At 46.1% G+C, this 20,445-nt stretch overlaps 1 protein-coding gene across 6 annotated transcripts in view; it reads left to right on the top strand.

Annotated features, from left to right (window-relative positions):
* Positions 1–20,445, top strand: part of LOC139048163 (mitochondrial-processing peptidase subunit alpha) — a 364,881-nt gene that overhangs the window by 157,246 nt on the left and 187,190 nt on the right. The window lies entirely within an intron of this gene.

The following is a 20,445-nucleotide window of genomic DNA, read 5'->3' as shown; positions in this document are numbered from 1 at the left end:
GAACTACTCATTAGTACAAAAATAAAAGAGGTAAAAGGAGTAAACCGCTGGAGAGGAAAGGGGAAGCCACGAAGTTGGTGGAATAAGGAAATTAAAGAGGCCATCGAACAACGACGGTGGGCATCTCGGGAACACGGAGAAGAAAAGAGGGCGCAGTTATCTGAAGAGGAAATAGGCCAAAAATGGGAATATTATCGACAAAAGAAACAACAAGTGCAGGTCCTCGTCCAGGCTAAAATAAAGCAGTCCTCTGATCGCTGGCTGGCTGAAGTTCGCGATGCAACTAAAGGGGGGTCAAGAAAATTCTGGAACCATATAAGCTGGCTGGGTAAAGCTAATCACAGAAAAGAGGAACAGATTCACGATGCCGAAGGAAATTGTTTAGAGGGAGATGACGCTGTGAACTACATTGGTTCAGTTATAGCAGAGTCATTTAGGAAAGATGATAGGGTAATCGCCCCAAGTGAGGGAGCAACACAGACTAGCATAATAGAAAACAGCTTAGAATTGACCAATCTTAACTGGAAAACGGCGGAAGCAAATGTTCCAAAATGCACGTCCACGGGGATAGACGAAATTCCAATCAAGTTAATTAATGAACTTGGCCCAAGAAGCAAGGAAACGCTGATAAAAGCATTGGAGGCAGTCATAACAAATAAGCAAATTCCGCACAGCTGGAAACAGAGTAAAATGAATTTGATTTATAAAGGGAAAGGTGATAAGAAGAACATAAAATCCTTCCGACCAATTACGATAACATCAGTTATATATAGGCTGGCGATGCACGCGGTGAAATTAAAAATGCAGTCATGGCTAGAAAGTAATAGAATACTTGGAGAACTTCAGAACGGGTTCAGAAGTGGTAGGCACTTAGATGATAGCCTGTTCGTGCTTACCCAGTGCATAGAAATAGCTAAGGCGGAAAATAGACCTCTGTATTTAGCCTTCCTGGACATAAGTGGTGCATACGACAATGTGAACAGGGAACTCCTGTGGAACATATTAAAAGCTGAAGGTATCGGTAATGAGGTAATTGATTTTCTACAGGAACTATATCGAGAAAATAATGTTGAAATAACATGGGAAGGAACCAAGAGTACGACAACTGTCGAGGTTCACAAAGGATTAAGGCAAGGTTGTCCTCTATCACCGCTGCTGTTCATGCTTTATATGATAAGCATGGAAAGAAGGTTACAACGAAGCAATCTAGGGTATAATCTGTCGTACAGATTAGGCGAAAAGGTTGTTGAGCAACAACTACCGGGTTTAATGTATGCGGACGATATTGTACTGTTAGCAGATAGCCAGGAAGATTTGCAAACTCTCGGTAATTACTTTGGGAACAAAGGAGACAGTTTAGGTTTCAGTTTTAGTGCAGCTAAGTCCGGTGGGATGTTTTTCAACGATACATCTGGTCAGGAGCTTACAATACAAGGCCACGAAATACCCCGAGTGGCCGAATACAAGTATCTCGGGGTATGGATAAACAAAGGGCAGATGTACACGGAAAAGCACGAACAGTCTCTAATAGCAAAAGGGCGAAGAGATGCCGGGATAATGAAACATGAGGCATTGTGGGGTTACAACAGGTATGACGTACTGAGAGGCATTTGGAAGGGAGTAATGGTGCCGGGGCTTACTTTCGGTAATATGGTCCCGTGCGTAAGGGTAGAAGATCAGACGAGACTAGAAATAAATCAGAGAGCTGTTGGAAGATTAGAACTAGGTGCCCACGGGAAAACCACAAACGAGGCAGTACAGGGGGATATGGGCTGGGCATCGTTCGAAGCACGGGAAGGTCACAGTAAAATCCTATATTAAAAACGCCTGAGGAGATTGAACGATAGCAGGTGACCAGTTAAGGTATTTAAATACCAATGCAGAAAGGGCATTGACTCATAATGGAGGAAAAGAACTAAGAAGCTAACCAGTAAGTATGCCAGACACGAGGACGGAGAAAGACAGCATTAAACGACAGGTTAAAAACGCGGAAGGTAAAAATTGCATAAATTCAATGGAAAAGAAGCATAGTGTTGAACTATATAGATACCGGAAACAGTGGATCAGGAAGGAAACGTCTTATGATAACTCAAGAGGCAGTGCCCTACTCTTTGAAGCTAGGTCAGAATGTCTTAGAACGCGCAGCTATAAAAAGAAATTCAACAAAGAAGACACATGTGCTGTGTGTGGTAAATCTGTAGACACAATAGAAAACCTCATACTAAAATGTGATGGTATCAATCTCGATGTCGATGCGGCCACAGTCACCCTTCCTGAGGCCCTAGGGTTCAGAGATAATGATAGTCATGTAAATAAATGTACGGTGGAAATTAGCAAAAGTCGATTGGAGGATTGGTGGCTCAAAAGCAGAGAGGTGACACAAGGTTAAAAGGGTAGGAAGACGTATTTAAAGAAAATCGAGAAATTCAATAACATGCAAAACAGATAAAAATAAAAGGCAAAATAAAAATCTGAGCATGGTGGCAACTGCCATCGCCCCGTTTCAAAGGGGACGCTCCTACCTTCCATCCATCCATCCATGTACAGGAGGAAAGCAAGAACAAGAGCTCGCCATGCAATTTGATTTGAATATGACCTTAATAACGTGCAGGACTGGTGCAACCATTGGCAAATGGCCTTGAACCCTAACAAAAACAAATTTATTTGAATTTCCCGCCGTCGTAATCCTTATCTCTCTACTTACACAATTGCAAACGTCCCACTAGAATCACTTCTAACCTATAAGTACTTAGGCGTAACCCTGTCCCACGACCTTTCCTGGAATGCGCATGCTACTAACGTAATCTCGTCAGCAAACAAGTCCCTTGGGTTCATGAGGCGTCATCTTCGTCATGCTCCACAGCACGTCAAACTACTCGCATACAAATCATTTGTCAGGCCACAACTGGAATATGCCGCCGCCATCTGGAACCCTCATCAAACATATATCATCAATGCACTCGAGTCGGTTCAGAATCGTGCGACTAGATTCATCCATTCTTCATATTCATATAACATCAGCGTTTCACACTTAAAGGCACAATCTAGCTTGGCATCTCTTGCTTTTCGTCATGGCATCGCCACGCTCTCTCTTTATCACAAATTTTTTTTACAGCTCACTAAGCCGCCCGCCTTACGTCACGCCATCATCTTCACGCATGTCACAGCGCACCAGCCATCAACTCCAAGTTTCTCGTCCTCGAACACGAACTGTCACTTTTCAATCATAATTTTTTCCTCGAGCTGCCAAGGACTGGAACGACCTACCCATTAATGTCGCTGCCATCACATGTCATTCACAATTTCTAGAAACTGTTGAAACTTGTATTTCAATGTAACACCTGCCTTTTCCTATGTTCACATGTTAACCACCCCTTATGTAATACCCCGAATGGGGTCTTTAAGGTAATAAAACGAAATGAAATGAAATGAAATGAAATAGGCTCCATAAACATGCAGGGCAGCAGAAGAAAGGAAAAGTGAGCAGAGATTGAGGAGCAGTTACATAGAGAACAAATAGAGGTGCATACGGTTACAGAAATGCACCTTAGAGACTCAGAAGAGCTGCCAGTTATAGAGAATTATATATGGGAAGGGTGCAACAGAACTAAGTCGGAAAGAAAGGGAGGTGGAGTCGGAATGCTCATCCATCAGGGAGTCGAATGGAAAAGAGTAAATTCACAATGTCAAAAGCATCTTTGGTTATCAGGTACAATGAGTGGGAAAGAAACTTGGCTGTGTGTTATGTATTGGTGGACTGGAAAAAATTGCACAGAGAAGAATAAAGAGTTAGTGGAATGTATAAGCGCTGATATTAAGGGTTTCGGGAGTGGTGCTGAAATTGTCCTATTAGGTGACATGAATGCCCACATACAGGATTTAGATGGCTATACTGACAATAACGGGAAGTCAATGCTAGACCTTTGCGAGCAACATAACCTCGTGATCATGAATACAGGGCCTAAGTGAAGGACAGATCACGTGGGAAGTAGGAAACCGGCAATCAACCATTGATTACTGTCTGATGACAGAAGGAATTCATGATAAGTTGAGAGAAATGGTCATCGATGATTAAGGGTTTAGCAGCATAGGGAGTGACCGTAAACGCATCATTTTGAAAATGGGATATGTAGTTGGGAAAGAGAGCAAGGAAAGCACAGTGGCCAGTCCAAATTTGAACGCTGAACAAATAGCAAATATAGTCACTAGAGTTGAGGAAGAACTTGGCAAGTGGCCAAGTAAGGAGTGGGAATATGGTGAGCTTCTAAGTGTAATAACGACAGAAATACGGAAAGAGAAACAGCATGTTCGTTGGAAAGCAAAAAAGAAACCGAAAAGCTGGTGGAACAAGGAGATACGAGAAGCGATCGCCGAACGACAGAAAGCATCTCGAGAGCACGGGCAGGCAAAGAAGGCGCAGTTGCCACAGGATGAAGTAACTAGTAAATGGGAAATATACTGGGAGAAAAAGTCTATGGTTCAAATACTGGTGCAAGCAAAATTAAAAGGTGAAAGTGAACATTGGTTGTCAGAAATATGTGAGAAAAAGAAGTCCACACCTAGAGTATTTTAGAATCACATAAAATTATTAGGCAGGAAGTCAACAACAGTGCAACAACATATCCTAGACGAAGATGAAAACAGACTGGAAGGAGAAGCGGCAATAAATTACATCCAAAAAGTAACAGCCGAATCCTTCCAAGGCAATGACGAGGTTGTACTTGAGGGAAAAAATAGCATAAAAGAGACCCAAGTGGAAAAGGAGCTGGTGCTGACAAATTTAGACTGGAAGAAAGCAGAAGAGAAATTTCCTAAGCGCACAGCCACAGGGCTAGACGAGGTTCCCGTTAGGCTGATAAATGAACTGGGACCAAAAAGTAAGGAAGCTCTGGTGAAAGCAGTGGAAAAAACTTTGATAGACGAATACCAGACAGTTGGCGACAAAGTAGAATGAATTTAATTTATAAAGGTAAGGGGGAGAAAGACAGAATTCACTCATATAGACCGTTGACCATTACATCGGTAATATACAGGCTAGCAATGCAGGCAATCAAATTAAAGCTTCAAGCATGGGCAGAGAATAATGGCATTTTAGGAGAGCTTCAGAATGGCTTTAGAATAGGTAGGCGTTTGGATGATAACTTGTTTGTTCTTACTCAGTGTATTGAAATATCAAAAGCAGAAAGCAGACTGTTGTATGTGGCCTTCTTGGACATTACAGGAGCCTATGACAACATAGACCGCAACATTTTGTTCGATATCCTGGAAGGGGAAGGCTTAGGCAACAATTGTCTACAGCTTTAGAGAGAGATTTACCTAGAAAATACCGTTTGCGTTCAATGGGAAGGGATGAGGAGCGTGGAGAAAGTTCATATCAACAAGGGACTGAGGCAGGGGTGACCTTTATCCCCACTGCTGTTTATGATGTACATGGTGAGGATGGAGAGGGCGCTAGAAGGAAGTAATATCGGGTTTAATCTCATACAAACAGGTGGGTACAGTAATAGAGCAGCAACTCCCAGGTTTATTTTATGCGGACGACATTGTGTTGCTCGCTAACAAGCAAAGTGATTTGCAACGTCTGGCTAATATCTGTGGACAGGAAGGCAACAATTTAGGTTTGAAATTTAGTGTTAGAAAATCAGGTGTTATGGTATTCTATGAAAACAGTGAACAGACAGTGGAGATACAGGGCCAAGAAATACCTCGGGTAACAGAATATAAATACCTTGGTATATGGATAAACAAAGGCAATGGATATATGGAAACACAGGAAAAAACCAAAACAGTCAAGGGGAAGAGAAATGCAGCCATAATAAAGCACAGAGCGCTATGGGGATACAATAGGTACGAGGTGCTCCGAGGTATGTGGAAAGGGGTAATGGTTCCAGGACTTACTTTTGGAAATGCGGTTGTCTGCTTTAAATCAGGGGTACAATCAGGACTCGATGGGAACCAAAAGTCAGTGGGTCGCCTCGCTTTGGGCGCTCAAGGGAAGACTACAAATGAAGCTGTGCAGGGGGATATGGGCTGGACTAGTTTTGAAGTGAGGGAAGCTCGCAGTAAAATTGAGTATGAAGAACGGCTGAGGAATATGGAAGGAAGGAAATGGGCTGGGAGAGTGTTCAGGTATCTGTACAGGCAAAACATTGATTCACAGAGGAGGAAAAGAACTAGGAAGCTTACCAGCAAGTATGCGGCCTGTGGGGTGGGCAACACAGAAACAAAGAAGGTCAAGCGGAAAGTCAGAGAGGCTGAATTAATCTCATGGATGGCGGCAATGGAAAAGAAACCTGCCATGAGTAACTATTTAAGAGGAAAAACGAAATCAGGAAAGAAACCATTTATAATAACTCAAAGGGAAGCTCATTACTTTTCGAAGCGAGATCGGGGTGCCTTAGAACACGCACCTATAAAGCGAGATATAAGAAGGAAGAAGAAGCATGTGCTTGCTGCGGTAAAGCTAGGGAAACGATAGAGCACATTTTATTAGAATGTGAAGACGTCTACCCAGCGGTCGACTTAGGCACCACTGGCCTCCTTGAAGCCCTTGGGTTCAGCGGGAGCAGTGGTAAAGCAAACAGGTCCGCAATAGACATTAGTAAGAGGCGATTGGAGGATTGGTGGAAGTAGGTAAACGACAAAAGACGGAGACGTACAAAAGCACAGTTCGCAATAGGAGATCAGAAAATTTGGACATGGTAGTTCATAGTGTTTTTTTTGTTTTTTTTTTTTTTCATTGGTTAACCTAGGTAGGATATCAAGCAGCATAGTAGCAAGAGCTTGGTGGCGCAACCCACCGCCCGGTTCCAAAGGGGACGCTCATAGCATCCATCCATCCATCCATCTATCTATCCATGTACAATAAAAGGCAGAACGTGAGGCCAGTGTGCCTTCGCCCCTTACAGCGGCTACTGTGCCCTCACTACTGCGAACTATGACCTGGGGCCCGGTCATCACAACTGGCGACGAGGGAAAATGGCTCAAGTGAATGACACCGGCAACGCGAGAGCAGGCATGCTGGTCCCCGAAAATATAGACGAATTCAGCACAGACACCAAGGACTGGGTGGAATACTGAGAACAGGTGGAACTTTTCCTGACTGTAAATGGCATGTCATACGGTAAGAAGACGGCTGTATTTCTGACGTGTTGTGGAGCCGTGACGTATTCCGTGCTACGAAGTTTACTGGCCCATGAGATACCTGCCGAGGCGAACTTAGTGACAATTTTTGATGCCCTCAACAACCACTTCTCGCCAAAGGTCTCAGAAGTGGTAGCCAGGGGCCGCATTCTTTAACGGTTCGCTTTGGAACCGGTTCACTCGCACGAACGCCATTGGTCAGCACTTCGTTGTCGTCATCCTTGGTGGGTGTGACAACCAATTTTGTTGTCGTCTCACGGGTTGTCAATCATCTGGAAAGGAACCCTTCGTCTGCTTCGCAAGGAACTGCGGAGAAGTGGTTCACTTGAAGATTGCGTTTGGTTGCAAGCATGATCTCGACTGTTGCTAGTGCAACCGTGGCCATCTGCTAGTGTTGCGCTGGGCGGTGTGACGAGAGTGTCGCCAATAGTGAGTTCTGTGGTTGTGTTGCTGGCGAGCGTTGGCTGAAGACAATGATGTGACAAGAGGCAATGGTGCGATGCGTTCGACATGAGCGAAGGCAAGTTTCGAAGGCATTTTAGGCGCCGCAAAAACAGAATGGTATGGATCTGCCATGAGCTAGAACATCGTGGACCACAAGATTTAGTAGCGTTGACAGCGCAATGTAAATGCTGTGCGTGCTACGTTATTATTTTTTTTTAACAGGTGGTTTTTATCAGTGCATATGGAATGTTGAGAGTCAGTCGCATCATTACTGCCATTGCTAGGGTCATTACTGTTGAGGTAAAAGGAAAAGGATTGTAAGATTTCTCTCCACGCTGTAGGAGAAAGCCGTAGTCAAGAATGCTTCCTTGACCGCGTCAAAATTCTCGAAGTTCTCTTATCACAATCGTGCCCCCTAAGAAGCTCAGCCATAGCTAAGCGAAATCCTATTAGAGCCACGGCCTACACGAAGAGAACTGCTTTGATTGCCTAATGTATGGCACAACTAGGGACAAAAAAATTCTGCAAATCCCATGCACTGTGGGAATCGATGTAAGCGAAGCTTTCCATGCTGGATGCTTTAATAGACGATAATTGTTGGTGATGTTGACGGCTAAAGCTTCATTTCTTCCATGTTTAGCACGAGAGCGGTGAGTTGATATTAACGTAACCTTGCATGCACCACTGCTGTGTGTCTGCATGGCATACAGAACACACAGGGAGAGGTCTTTGCTTGAGGTGTTGTTGTGCACCATATTTCATAACCTCTGAGAGGGTTGAGCGTTGTCCTTGCCTCACATGGCACATCCCACCGTGGCAGGAGTATTAAAGGGACACTAAATGTTACTATGAAGTCAAGTTAAAGTGATAAAGCAATGATCTAGAATGTCTAAGGCGTCAATATAATCGCGAACAGAGCTTTAGTAACTGAGAAATTGAGGTAAATGCATGACGCGATTTGAGACCCCCCAGCGACATTCCGGTACTAGCCCGATGACGAAAGCACTCCTCATTCTAAAAAAAAATAACATCTTAACGTTACCCTTCAGTAGTATGGGTGGCCGAAAGGTTTCGTTTTCGCTTGACTCTGTGCGCTCGACTCTTGTGCCGCACCCGCTTTGGAGTTTCAATTGTTTCGTTATCGTGTTGTGCTGCGCTGGTTCTGCTGGCTCGCGAAACTTGCATTTGGAACAAGCAGCGACAATGGCACGTCCGTGTGATGTCGTGGGATGTGTAAACGGTAAAATAAGTATTTTCTTTGCATGAAACAACCGTTTCGAGGTTTCTGAGATGGTATTTCAACAGTCCACATTGACTTAATATTAACCATTAGTGTGCCTTTGAACTTGAATTGGATTATGGGACTGTAAGTGCCAAAACTGCAATCGGATGATGTATAAGGCAAGCCGTAGTGGCGGACTCTGGATCGATTTTGACATGGGGATGTTTTTTAACGTGTCCCAAAATCTAAGTGCACGTGCGTTTTCTATTTTGCCCCCATCGAAATGTGGCTGCCGCAGTTTGGATCAAATCCATGGCCTCTAGCAATTCCATAACCGCAAACCTAATGCGGCGGGCACATGAGTGTTCATTTGACGGTCAAGCACTTCCGTAGTGTCGCCTGGACCCTGCGGTATGTGCGCTTTAATTAATGCGGCTCTGCTTCTGCATGCCCTGCGTAAGTTGACCGCTTGACATACCGTATTTACACGATTGTAAGTCGACTCGAATGTAAGGCTGCGTTCACACTTGGTCTTGGAGCAGGCGGAAGCGGAAAAAACTTGACAAAATCCGCCCGCCTAGGCGGAGAAACGGGCGGAAAACCAGGCGGCGAAAAAATCGGTCTCGGACCGATTTTTCCGCCCAGGCGAAGCGGAAAGACGTTCCGCTTTACCGGAAGCTGCAATCGCATGTAAACATCCGGTCGTAAAATTTAACATTTTCCGTTGCTCATGGTCTATTTTTAGGAAAAGCAACTAGCTAAAGCTATCGAAACTATGTCTTCTTTATCTTCCATGGTAGACGAAAGTTAAAAACGACACGTGCAGTTGCGCGAAATGGTAGTTTTTAGTAACTGATGAGTCAATGAATGAACGTATGTCTTGAAATAGTGTGATGAACAGTACCACCAGGCGGACAAACGTACGCAAACTAGATAAATGTGGGCGAAAGCGGACGTGGTTTCCGCTGCAGTGGCGAAACAAATGTGAACGTTTTTTACATGTGCGAAAAAGATTATCCGGCCGCTTTGGCTTTTCCGTCCGCTTGCGGTTTCCCAAGTGTGAACGTAGCCTAAGTCGACCCCCCCATATTGCGTGACCGGAAAAAAAAATTAATAGACCATACCCGAGGGCGCATTCGATAACGAAAATTTATTAGTAGCTGACATGGTCACTGGTACTCGTCTTCCCTAGTGCTGCCATCGTCATCGTTGCTGCGGTCCCACAGCGCGTCGTGGTCCAGCGAAATTTCAAATTTGGCAAACGACCGCACCAGGACATCTTGCAGAACAGCAGCCCACGCCAAATGCACCCAACCACACGCAGCCGTCAGGGAGGCTCTTTTGATAGGTCCGGTTGGCGTAATTTCACAGTATTCTGCCGCCAGCCACTCGTTGTACTCAGGGCGCAGAGCAGAACCTTAAAATTAAGGCGAAGGTCCGGGCTTATTTCATGACCACGTCGCACTTCACTGGTAGGGAGGACCGATCAGGCATTTCAGCGACGTACGCCGCAAGCTTATCCTACAGCTCCGGAAAGCGTCCAGACTTTGGCATGTGGGAAATTTCTCACTTGCCGTCACAGGTGAAAATTTCGCCTTGCTGCAGTCGCCACTCTCGCACCACCCGTTTAGAAACATCGAAATTGCGGCCCGCTGCGCAGTGATTTGTTTCTTCAGTGTAAAGGATGGCAGCCCTCCTGAACGCTGCTGTGAACGAGTGCCGAACGATTAGTGGGCCTGGAGCACTCATGACGACTGGGGAAGCATAGAACTAGCACGTAGCCGGCAGTCAAGTGGAACGCGTCAAACCAATACCATGCCAATACCAATGCCTTCAAACAGAGAAAGAGAAACCAGCGAGCGGTGCCTGCTCTTCCATGAACTACCGATACTCCCCACAAGCGCCGCCGTTCTGAGGGTGACGCCGCAAATGGAAACAGCGGCACTTCCATCTACTATCGACACCCCCCACGAGTGTTGCATGCAGTGTAAAACTCTCAAAAAGGTTGAAAAACCCTTCCGAAAAGCGGACAAACACGCGGGATAGCGAAAAGATACGGGTAGGGCCATAGAGCAAACATAAAATTCTAACTACGTTGTAGCTCCTGTTGGTATCGCTTTTTATTTGGCGGGGCCATGTTTCGGTTTCGATTGTAAGTCGACCCCCCAACTTCAGACTTTCAAAGTTTAAAAAAGGGCTCGACTTACAATCGTGTAAATACGGTATTTGCATGGTGTTTAGTTCTCAGAAATAGCAGCAGCGTACTGTACCATGCTTTGAACTTAAGCTTATCTAGTTTAACAAGGCTGATTCCTGGGCTAGTTGGTACGGTTAGCACTGTCCTGTGTCTCTGTCACGTCCCTGTCTTTTTTGAATTGCGCTAAAGGCTTTGCCATTATGATTATCTAGTTTCCCCGCAGTCGCGGTCGTATAGTAGTAGGGTTTGTTTGCCTTCTCACGTCACCTCCCCCCTCCCTTGTATGGGAACTGCCTCTTCTCTCTCCTCCCTACAGTTCTATCTACGTGCCCTCAGGACTCGCACCTTAGTAGAAAGGGAAGCGCCGCAGTTTCTCCAATGCTTCCAGGAGGAGCAACGCATAATTACAACTTCTAAGAGGCCAATGTGGCGACAACAAGGGAGCTCCAGAGGGCATTGTGCACATTCAATGCAGTGGAGTGAAAATGAGTTTCTAGCATTGCCTTTCCTTTCTGATTCGCTCCTGTCATGTATACACACACTGTGACCCTTCACCCCACCACGCAGTGTGCCTGATGCAGCAGCCACAGCCGCCATAGTAGCAGCAGCACTGGGAAAGTCGAAGGAAGAGGCAAAAGCTTTGCTTTAATAAATAAAACAGCACAGATAAAATTGAACCACTAGCTGTGTTACTACTGGAAATTAAAAGTGCAATTGTTGTGTACAAACCAATATTTTTTTTTTACCAAACTAGCAGCAACCTTCGATTACTACATCGTCCCCAAAGTACAAAAAAAAATCATGACGTGATCTTGTGGCAGAACGGCTCTCGTTCACTGGTCGCCCTGGCGCTGCGACATTCCACTCTTTCTCCGAGTGATGTCACCCAGATGTAACAGCCAGAACGAATCAGTTCCAAAGCAAAGCGCTACAGAATATGGCCCCTGTTTCAAGTTCTTTTCATGATATAAGCAGGATGGGGAGGCGGTGAGCAAGTGACTGCGCGACGCCTGCAAATTTGGGACATTCCGAGACTGCGTGCTACAAGACCAAATTGTCAGTGGCACTAATGACATGCCAATGCAAACGCGGTTATTAGAAACAGCTGATTTAAACTTAGAAGCCGCAATTAGTCAGTATGGCCCATCGAGGCTGCTCACAAGGATTCTCGTGCCCTCAGCGAACACCCAGCATCATAGTCCGAGCCAGCCGAATTGGCAGTTGAAACAGCCATGTGGCAAGAAACAGAATACAATCTGGGTGTCGTGAACACAAGTGCTTCCGATGCAGCGCCTGTGGCAACATGTCAAATCAGTTTGCTACAAATGCAGGTGGCAAGGGCATCTGGCAAGAGTCTGCAAGACTGATAACGACAGCAGATAGACAGATGTGCCATGCAGATTCGAGGTGCGTGAATACTGTAAATGAAGTGCTTGGGGTACACAATGTGGGTGAAACGCTGGAAGCGTACAGCCTTTGGACGCTTGAGGCGGCTGGACCAGCGCCAATGCACATTATGGTTATTGCTAACGGCGTGCCGCTAGAAGTGGAACTTGAAAGGGTGCGAATGTGTCAACGATAAGTGAAAAAAAAGTTCGCGCAACTGTTATCCAACATACAGCTGAGGAATTTTTGTAGGGACACGCGACCAGTCACCGGGAAGTTCGCAGCCACTGTGAAGCTTGGGGAAGAGGAGAGACAGCTACCACTGTTTGTGGTAAAAGGGCAGTGTCCTGCATTGTTCGGTAGACATTGGATGAAGAAATTTCAATTAGGAATCAGCAAGCCAGAATCAATTTTTTCTGTGTCTGCAGAAGAAGCTGTGGACCATTTTCAGGAAATGTTTTCCAAAGGATTAGGTACATTCCAGGGGGTTAAGGCTCGCATCATGGGGCCTCAAGATGCTAAACCCAGATTCTTCAAGCGCCTGTGGATTCCCTTTACTCTGAAAGAAAAGTTTGAGGAGTCTTTGCAGAGACTGGTCTGTCGAGGTGTGGTTCGATGAGCAAAGACTGCCAGATGAGCAGCGCCTGTTGTGCCAGTGCTGAAACAAAATGGGCAGTGGCGCATATGCTGCGATTTCAAGATGACGGGTCCATTGTTGCCCGTTGTCCAACTGTTGCTCCATCTGTGAATTGTGTTGCCTGGTGACTACAGTGGGCATTCAGCTCAAATCTGGCTGAACATTCCTGGTGAACACCCTGTCTTCTGGTTGTGCTAGCAACCTTAGTTTGGCTCTTTGTTCATACTTCTTCCGAGTGAGTTGTTTCTAAAGTACTGTTTTTCTTAGGTCTGGCCACAGCAGGTCCAGTGCACTCCTGAGCCTTCATCCCATCAACAGCTCGGATGGGCAACACCCGGTCACCTCGTGGGGCGTAGATTGATACTGGATTGCAGTCGAACAATGTGCATTTGTTAGGAACCAAAGAGCTGCTCGCATCCACCCATCTCTTGGCCTGTTATGACCTATCCAGACGAACTGTGGTGATCGCTGATGCTTCTCCTCACTGCTGGGGGCTGCTCTGGCAGTGAGAGACACACCTGGAGCAGAGCAGCATATAGCCTTTGCATCAAGGAGCCTCACCACCGCTGAAAAGAATTACAGTCAGCTGGATAAACAGGCACTTGGACTCGTGTTTGGTATCAAAAGTTCAGGTGGACGGAAATTCGAAACAGTTACCGACCACATATTCTTGTTGGGTCTGTTAGGCACTGTAAGACCTACTCCTGAAACGTGCTCATTGAGGGTTCTTTGCTGGGCATTGCTGCTGGCTGTAGCTGCTGTACAGCCACAGCTTGAGCTATAGGTCTGGAGGCCTGATAGCCCATGTAGGTGGGTTGAGTAGGCTCCCTTTGCCAACAACCAGATGTTCTGCAAGGGCTCCTGCAGAGGGATTATGCTTGAATGTGTCTATCCCTCTGTTATTTCATGAAAGGTGGTCACAGAAGCCACAGCAAGACTCGGTGCTGTCAACAGGATTTGTGATCTGGCCATGTTCTGGACATGAAATCAGAGGGGGTCTATATGTGTCCCGATTCAATGAGTTAAGTGTGCACCAGAACTGTGTACTGCGGGGAAACCGTGTTGTGGTACCCTCCAGCCTCCAAGGGGAAATTCTCAAGTTACTGCACGAGAGCCACCCTGGGGTCACGAAAATGAAAACCATCGCATGAAGTCGTGTGTGGTGGCCATCGTTAGACAGCGACATCATAGCGACAATAAAAAAACGCTGTGCTTGCCAACAACAGCAGCGGCCAATTGGACCAGTGCCTATGATTCGTGGCCACTCCCAGACAGGGCCTTGTCAAGAATTTACGTGGAATATGCGGGACCTTATGGGAATGCCTATATTTTTATTGTGATTGAAGCATTCTCCAAATTGATTGAAGTGTTCTGGAAATTAACAGTGCAAAACAGACAAAACATTTTGAAACATGGATTACCACCAACTCGCCCAAGTTTCTCTTCTAGTACAGTTCATTTCTTGTACATTGGGCTCTGTCTTCTATGATTGAAGTGTCTCCCGTTTGATTGCCCTCAGCGGACTGTACAATTGCGTACATGTGAGTCACGTTTGTGAATCAGGGCCTTCCAGATATGGTGTCGTCAGACAATGGCCCCATGTTCCTAAGTGAAGGGTACGAGATATTCTTGAAGAAAAATGGCATGAAGTGGATGCTGGTACTGCCCAATCCTGCCTCTAATGGTGCTGCAGAAAGGGCTGTTCAAACAATGAAAGCAAAGCAACAGATATTTGGCCCAAGCGACCTGCGTACACAAACTGCACAAATACTGTTAGCGTATCGGTCTACACCTCACGAGGTCATTGGGTGTTGCGCATCCGAGCTGTTGATGGGATGGAGGCTCAGGACTGCATTGGACCTGCTGCAGCAAGACCTGAGAAAAACATTCCTCCAGAAACAACTCGGTCAGAAGAAGGTGTATGATCAAAGTGCCACACTGAGTTGCCAGCACAACCAGGAGCCAGAAATTTTCGCCCAAGTCTGAGCTGGATACCCTCTGTAGTCACCAGGCGACACAATTCCCAAATGGAGCTACAGTTAGACGATGGGTGACAATGGAACCCGTCATCTGAATCATCTGGATCATGGCTCCGGAACCTCCACTGAATGCCCAGAGCTACAGTTGCCGCTGCCATCAGCAATCAGAGACACAGCTGTCGGTGTTCTTCCTGAAGTTGCACCAAGATGGGCAGACCAAGTACTTGCATCCGGCGAGTCCTCCTAACCGGAGGCCAGCGACACCACACGATCACCGTGCACAGTGTGTTCCTCGCCTCGTCCCACACCTCAGCTTAGTCAGAGCACTAGGGAACGGTATCCTGTGCTTTGGTTTTCTCCTTGAACTGTAACTGCCTTTCATCGTCATCATCATCAGCCTGGTTACGCCCACTGCAGGGCAAAGGCCTCTCCCATATTTCTCCAACAACCCCGGTCATGTACTAATTGTGGCCACACCGTCCCTGCAAACTTCTTAATCTCATCCGCCCACCTAACTTTCTGCCGCCCCCTGCTATGCTTCCCTTCTCTTGGGATCCTGTCCGTAACACTTAATGACCATCGGTTATCTTCCCTCCTCATTACATGTCCAGCCCATGCCCATTTCCTTTTCTTGATTTCAACTAAGATGTCATTAACTCGCGTTTGTTCCCTGACCCAATCTGCTCTTTTCTTATCCCTTAGCGTTACACCTATCATTCTTCTTTCCATAGCACGTTGCGTCGTCCTCAATTTGAGTAGAACTCTTTTCGTAAGCCTCCAGGTTTCTGCCCCGTAGGTGAGTACTGGTAAGACACAGCTGTTATATACTTTTCTCTTGAGGGATAATGGCAACCTGCTGTTCATGATCTGAGAATGCCTGCCAAACGCACCCCAGCCCATTCTTATTCTCCTAATTATTTCCGTCTCATGATGCGGATCCGCCGTCACTACCTGCCCCAAGTAGGTGTATTCCCTTACGACTTCCAGTGCCTCACTGCCTATTGTAAATTGCTGTTCTCTTCCGAGACTGTTAAACATTACTTTAGTTTTCTGCAGACTAATTTTTAGACCCACTCTTCTGCTTTGCCTCTCCAGGTCAGTGAGCATGCATTGCAATTGGTCCTCTGAGTTACTAAGCAAGGCAATATCATCAGCGAATCGCAAGTTACTAAGGTACTCTCCATTAACTTTTATCCCCAGTTCTTCCCAATCCAGGTCTCTGAATACCTCCTGTAAACATGCTGTGAATAGCATTGGAGAGATCGTATCTCCCTGCCTTATCGAGAGATCGTAACTGCCTTTAACTTCCATTTAACTGTTGTTTTAAGGGGTAGGAATTGTAACTGGCACCACCAGGTGGCGCTACTCGTACTTAACTGTGTAAGAGGCGATTGGAAGATTGGCGAAAAAAAGGTAGGGAAACGACAAAAAGCAGACGAACAAAAGCAAAGTTCACAATAGGGGATCAGAAAATTTGGTTGTGAGAGTTCCTAGTGTCTTTTTTAACCTAGGTAAGACATTAAGCAGTATAATACCAAGAGCTGGGTGGCGCAACCCACTGCCTCATTCTGAAAGGGACGCTCAAAACATCCATGTATTCGGCATGAGATATTCTGGTGGATGGACATGTTTTTCCAGGGCTTCATGGCAGTGACGAAATCATAAGTTTTTAACGCGACAGCGTTAAATAGCTCGTGTTGCAGGAAAGTCGGAGTCGGCGGCGTTGGTCGTGAGCGAAAAATCTCGGAAGGCAATTCATAAATAAAAAACAACTTGCAAAATGGGCTCGGTGGGAATCGAACCAGGGTCTCCGGAGCGTGAGACGGAGACGCTGCCACTCAGCCATGAGTTCGATGGTTCAAAGCGGGACAAAATCGCCTCTAGGGAATGCGGTGTTGCCTTAGAAATGTGCCGTAGAAAGTTATACTGCGGTGTATATCGGTAATTATGAGCATGTAAATTACAGAAGTCGCAGTTAAACGCGTAGCGTAGTACGTTTCCGCTACATTTCTTCTGCGCTTGGCGCACACGCAGAGCCATATTGTGGCAAACACAGAAGACTCCAGACACCCTCCTCTCAATGTATGGCGCTGGCCCGACAGGTGGCGCACCACTCGCCCGCTTCTCCCCTTCGTCTTGTTTGAGCGCATTGGGGCCATGCGGGGACCGATGCGAGAACGCCCCAATACCCTTGCGTTTAAAAAGTTTTCTCGCTCTCTCCCCTTCCAACTTCCAGCGTGCATCACTCGAACCCTCGTGTTTAGGCGACGCGGCTCCTCTTTCATCTCACAACACGATTCGTAGGTGCTGCGTCCGATGCGGGACGCCTCTGACGTGATCGCTGCGCCGTAGCGCGTCTGGCAGGAAAGCGCCCTCTGCAATGTGTGCTGTGCTGCGAGTGACCGAGATACTCAGTGCGTGTGAACGCTAAAGGAACAGGGGAGCAAGAAACGTAGTGTGCACAACACAGTGCGGTAATGTAGATTGTGAAAAGCACTTGTTAGAACAAATAATTTTTTAAAAGTTGTGCTGTGGACTTGGAAGTATTGTACATAAAAATTATGTGTGTGACTCAAGAGCATGCCAAGCAAATGAGTGGGCGGCGCGAACGGGGTCCGATAACGCTGTCGCATTCCGCTCTTGAAGGCGAAGCTTAAGCATCCTCCAATTTTTTTTTTTTGTGCAGGCTTTGAGCTTGCTTCTGTGTTTAACTTGCTGATTTTTAGCCTTTAAATAATAATTGGGTAGTTTCCTCTTTTTTTCTCCTTGTTCTTTCGTCTGCACAGGTGTGTTTCATGTTTATTTGGTTGTGCAGGATATTCAGAGCGTCCTTTCGCGTTTGCATGTTTCAACACATGCAAACGGGTGGGACTTTAAGTCTTTATAGCTTTTAAATAGTAGCTTGGAAGTGGCAAGAGCAATAGCTATTAGTGGTTTTATTGTGTGCGCTTTGGTATTGAGAATATTACTTTAGTAGGAAAGCGAGAGTGTGGCCACGTGGTTGACTAAGTGCGAAAACGTGGCATACCTTAAGTCTGTGCGGCATTGATTGCTTTTACAACATGGTTGAGAATTTGCAGCATTTTAAGGATTTAGATACTCTGCATATCAGCTTTTGCTAGAAGGCACGTGCTCTGCATTATTATAGTATTATGGTATTTGCATTAGAAAAAGACGTGCAATACATTGTAAGAAAGCCGGGAAAGCGTGCAGCATGCTGGGGGTCCCTCAAGGTAAATGAGGGGACGGATGAAAATGGAGAGGGAATCGAGTCAATCAGCACACACTATAACGTCGATGCTATGCTGCAGAAAATGCAGACTTTCCAGGATGAGCTTGCCAAACAGGTCGAAGAGCTCAGAAATGAGCTAAATATGGAGCATGTTGCATGGAAGGTAGTGGAAAGAGACTTCGAGCAGCCGAAGAAAAGTTGAAAAGGGCCAAGATTATGAACGAGAATGGTCGTGACAGTGGAATTCAGTCCCCCGACGTGATAGGAGAGGGAGTGCCAGCAAAGTATGTGGAATGCAGGCAACATGGTGAGGGGTTAGCTGGAAAGAGCGGCACCTACCTTGAGGCTGCCATGCAAGAAAAGCAGGAGTGCGGGGGTCAATACGCCTTGTCAAGTCCGAATCATGCGGAAAAGGACAAAGAGGGGAGCAGGGAGAGGTAGGAGAGAGTGAAATGGTGATTATCGCCAGCGACTCAAGCCTGGTAGGTGCTCAGAAGCAATTCTGGAGAGGGTGCAAGGTGATAGAAGAGTGGTGGTGAGGGCATTTTCAGGGTGGACACTGGGTTCTGTCATGGAGCGAGCAAAAGCAAAGCTTGCGGAAAATGTCCATGTGAGCAAACTTGTCATAGTAGCAGGGGGTCTAAATGACGTCCTAAAAAGGAAAGGGACAGGACTAGCCCAGTGCTTGGCAAAGGGGGTGGACAACTTGTGCAAGCTGTCCCCTCAGGTGCAGATTGTGGTGTGCACGGTGCCGCAGGTGCCTGTATGTGACAGTTACGTACAAAGAGCCGTAGTGGCTGCTAATATAGTGATATGGAAAATGAGCCGAGAGAAAGGCTTCTAGGTTGTCGAAGTAAACAGGGAAGTCAGAAGGTGTGGTGGTTTTGAACGAGACGGGATCCACTTCAATTACAGGCTTGGGTGAGAAGTAGGCTGGCGACTTGCTGGTTATGCTGTTGCTCATTTACGGGGCCCACGGGCACTCAGGAAGCCAGAGTAGGTAGTAATGAAGATCCCCTAGGGGAACCTCATAATAGCATCGCCGTGAATAACAGAAAAGGGAGGAAAACAAGAAGGAGAGCTCACCATGCAATAGGCTATTTCAAGATGCAGGGTGGTAGAAGAAAGGAAAAGTGGGCAGAGATTGAGGAGCAGTTAAATAGAGAACAAATAGGGGTGTATGCGGTTACAGAAACGCAACTCGGAACTCAGAAGAGCCACCAGTGATTGAGAATTATGCTTGGGAAGGGTACAACAGAACTAAGGCAGAAAGAAAGGGAGGGGGAGTCGGAATGCTCATCCATCAGGGAGCCAAATGGAAAAGAGTAAATTCAAAGTGTCGAGAGCATCTTTGGTTATCAGGTACAATGAGTGAAAAAAAAAATGGCTGGGTGTAACATATTTGTGGGCCAGAAATAATTGCACACAGCAGAATCAAGAGTTCGTAGAATGCATAAGTGCTGATTATAATGGTTTCGGGAATGATGTCGAAATTATCCTGTTATAGTCGGATACAACTTTCGAAAAAAAGGGGAGGTCCCGCTGGCCCCGCCCAGACGACCGAAGCGCGACAGCCGATTGCCTCCGCGAATAAAATAATCCCGCTAAAAAAATTGTGCTTCTGTAATGCGCAATTCTCGGTATAAACAAAGACTTTTGTATTTTGATGACTGGTTTAGTAGAGCTCTCATGTGCTACAGCACATGCCGGATCACGACAAAAAAATAACCCTGTGCCTTCCACAATGCTTCCTGTCGTCTGCTCTTTCGCTTCATTGCAAGTGACAAAAGTAGAAAGAGCAGGTCTGCATGGCTTTTGCACTTGTTTACATGTACACGGCACATTTACTACTCGTTTTCCTAGCTTAAAGTGAATCAGTTGTTATTGGACAAGTACTTATATAAAACAATGCATTTATCGCAACCATTACAAACCTGGGACGTGAATACTCGATGCAGGAAGGTACAAAAGTGCTTCATTCATCGTATTAAATAAACACTCATGGTGTTAAATAGCATCAAATTTAAATTTTTGGTTTTGTGTTTCACAAATTTTTTCCCTTTTTTTTTCGAGCCTGAAATCTCGCCAGTTCACGCAAGGCATTCCGTGCGAGTTTTCCGACATGGAGCCCAACGATGTGACATCGGAATGCGATTTGTTGCTAAACGAGCCTTGTGTAGCCTCGATGTCCACAGCACCAAGGAT

The sequence above is a fragment of the Dermacentor albipictus genome, chromosome 7 (genome assembly GCF_038994185.2).
Source record: "Dermacentor albipictus isolate Rhodes 1998 colony chromosome 7, USDA_Dalb.pri_finalv2, whole genome shotgun sequence".
Lineage (NCBI taxonomy): Eukaryota > Metazoa > Arthropoda > Arachnida > Ixodida > Ixodidae > Dermacentor > Dermacentor albipictus.
The sequence above is the reverse complement of the archived record's forward strand: the minus strand, read 5'-3'. Positions and strand labels throughout refer to the sequence as shown.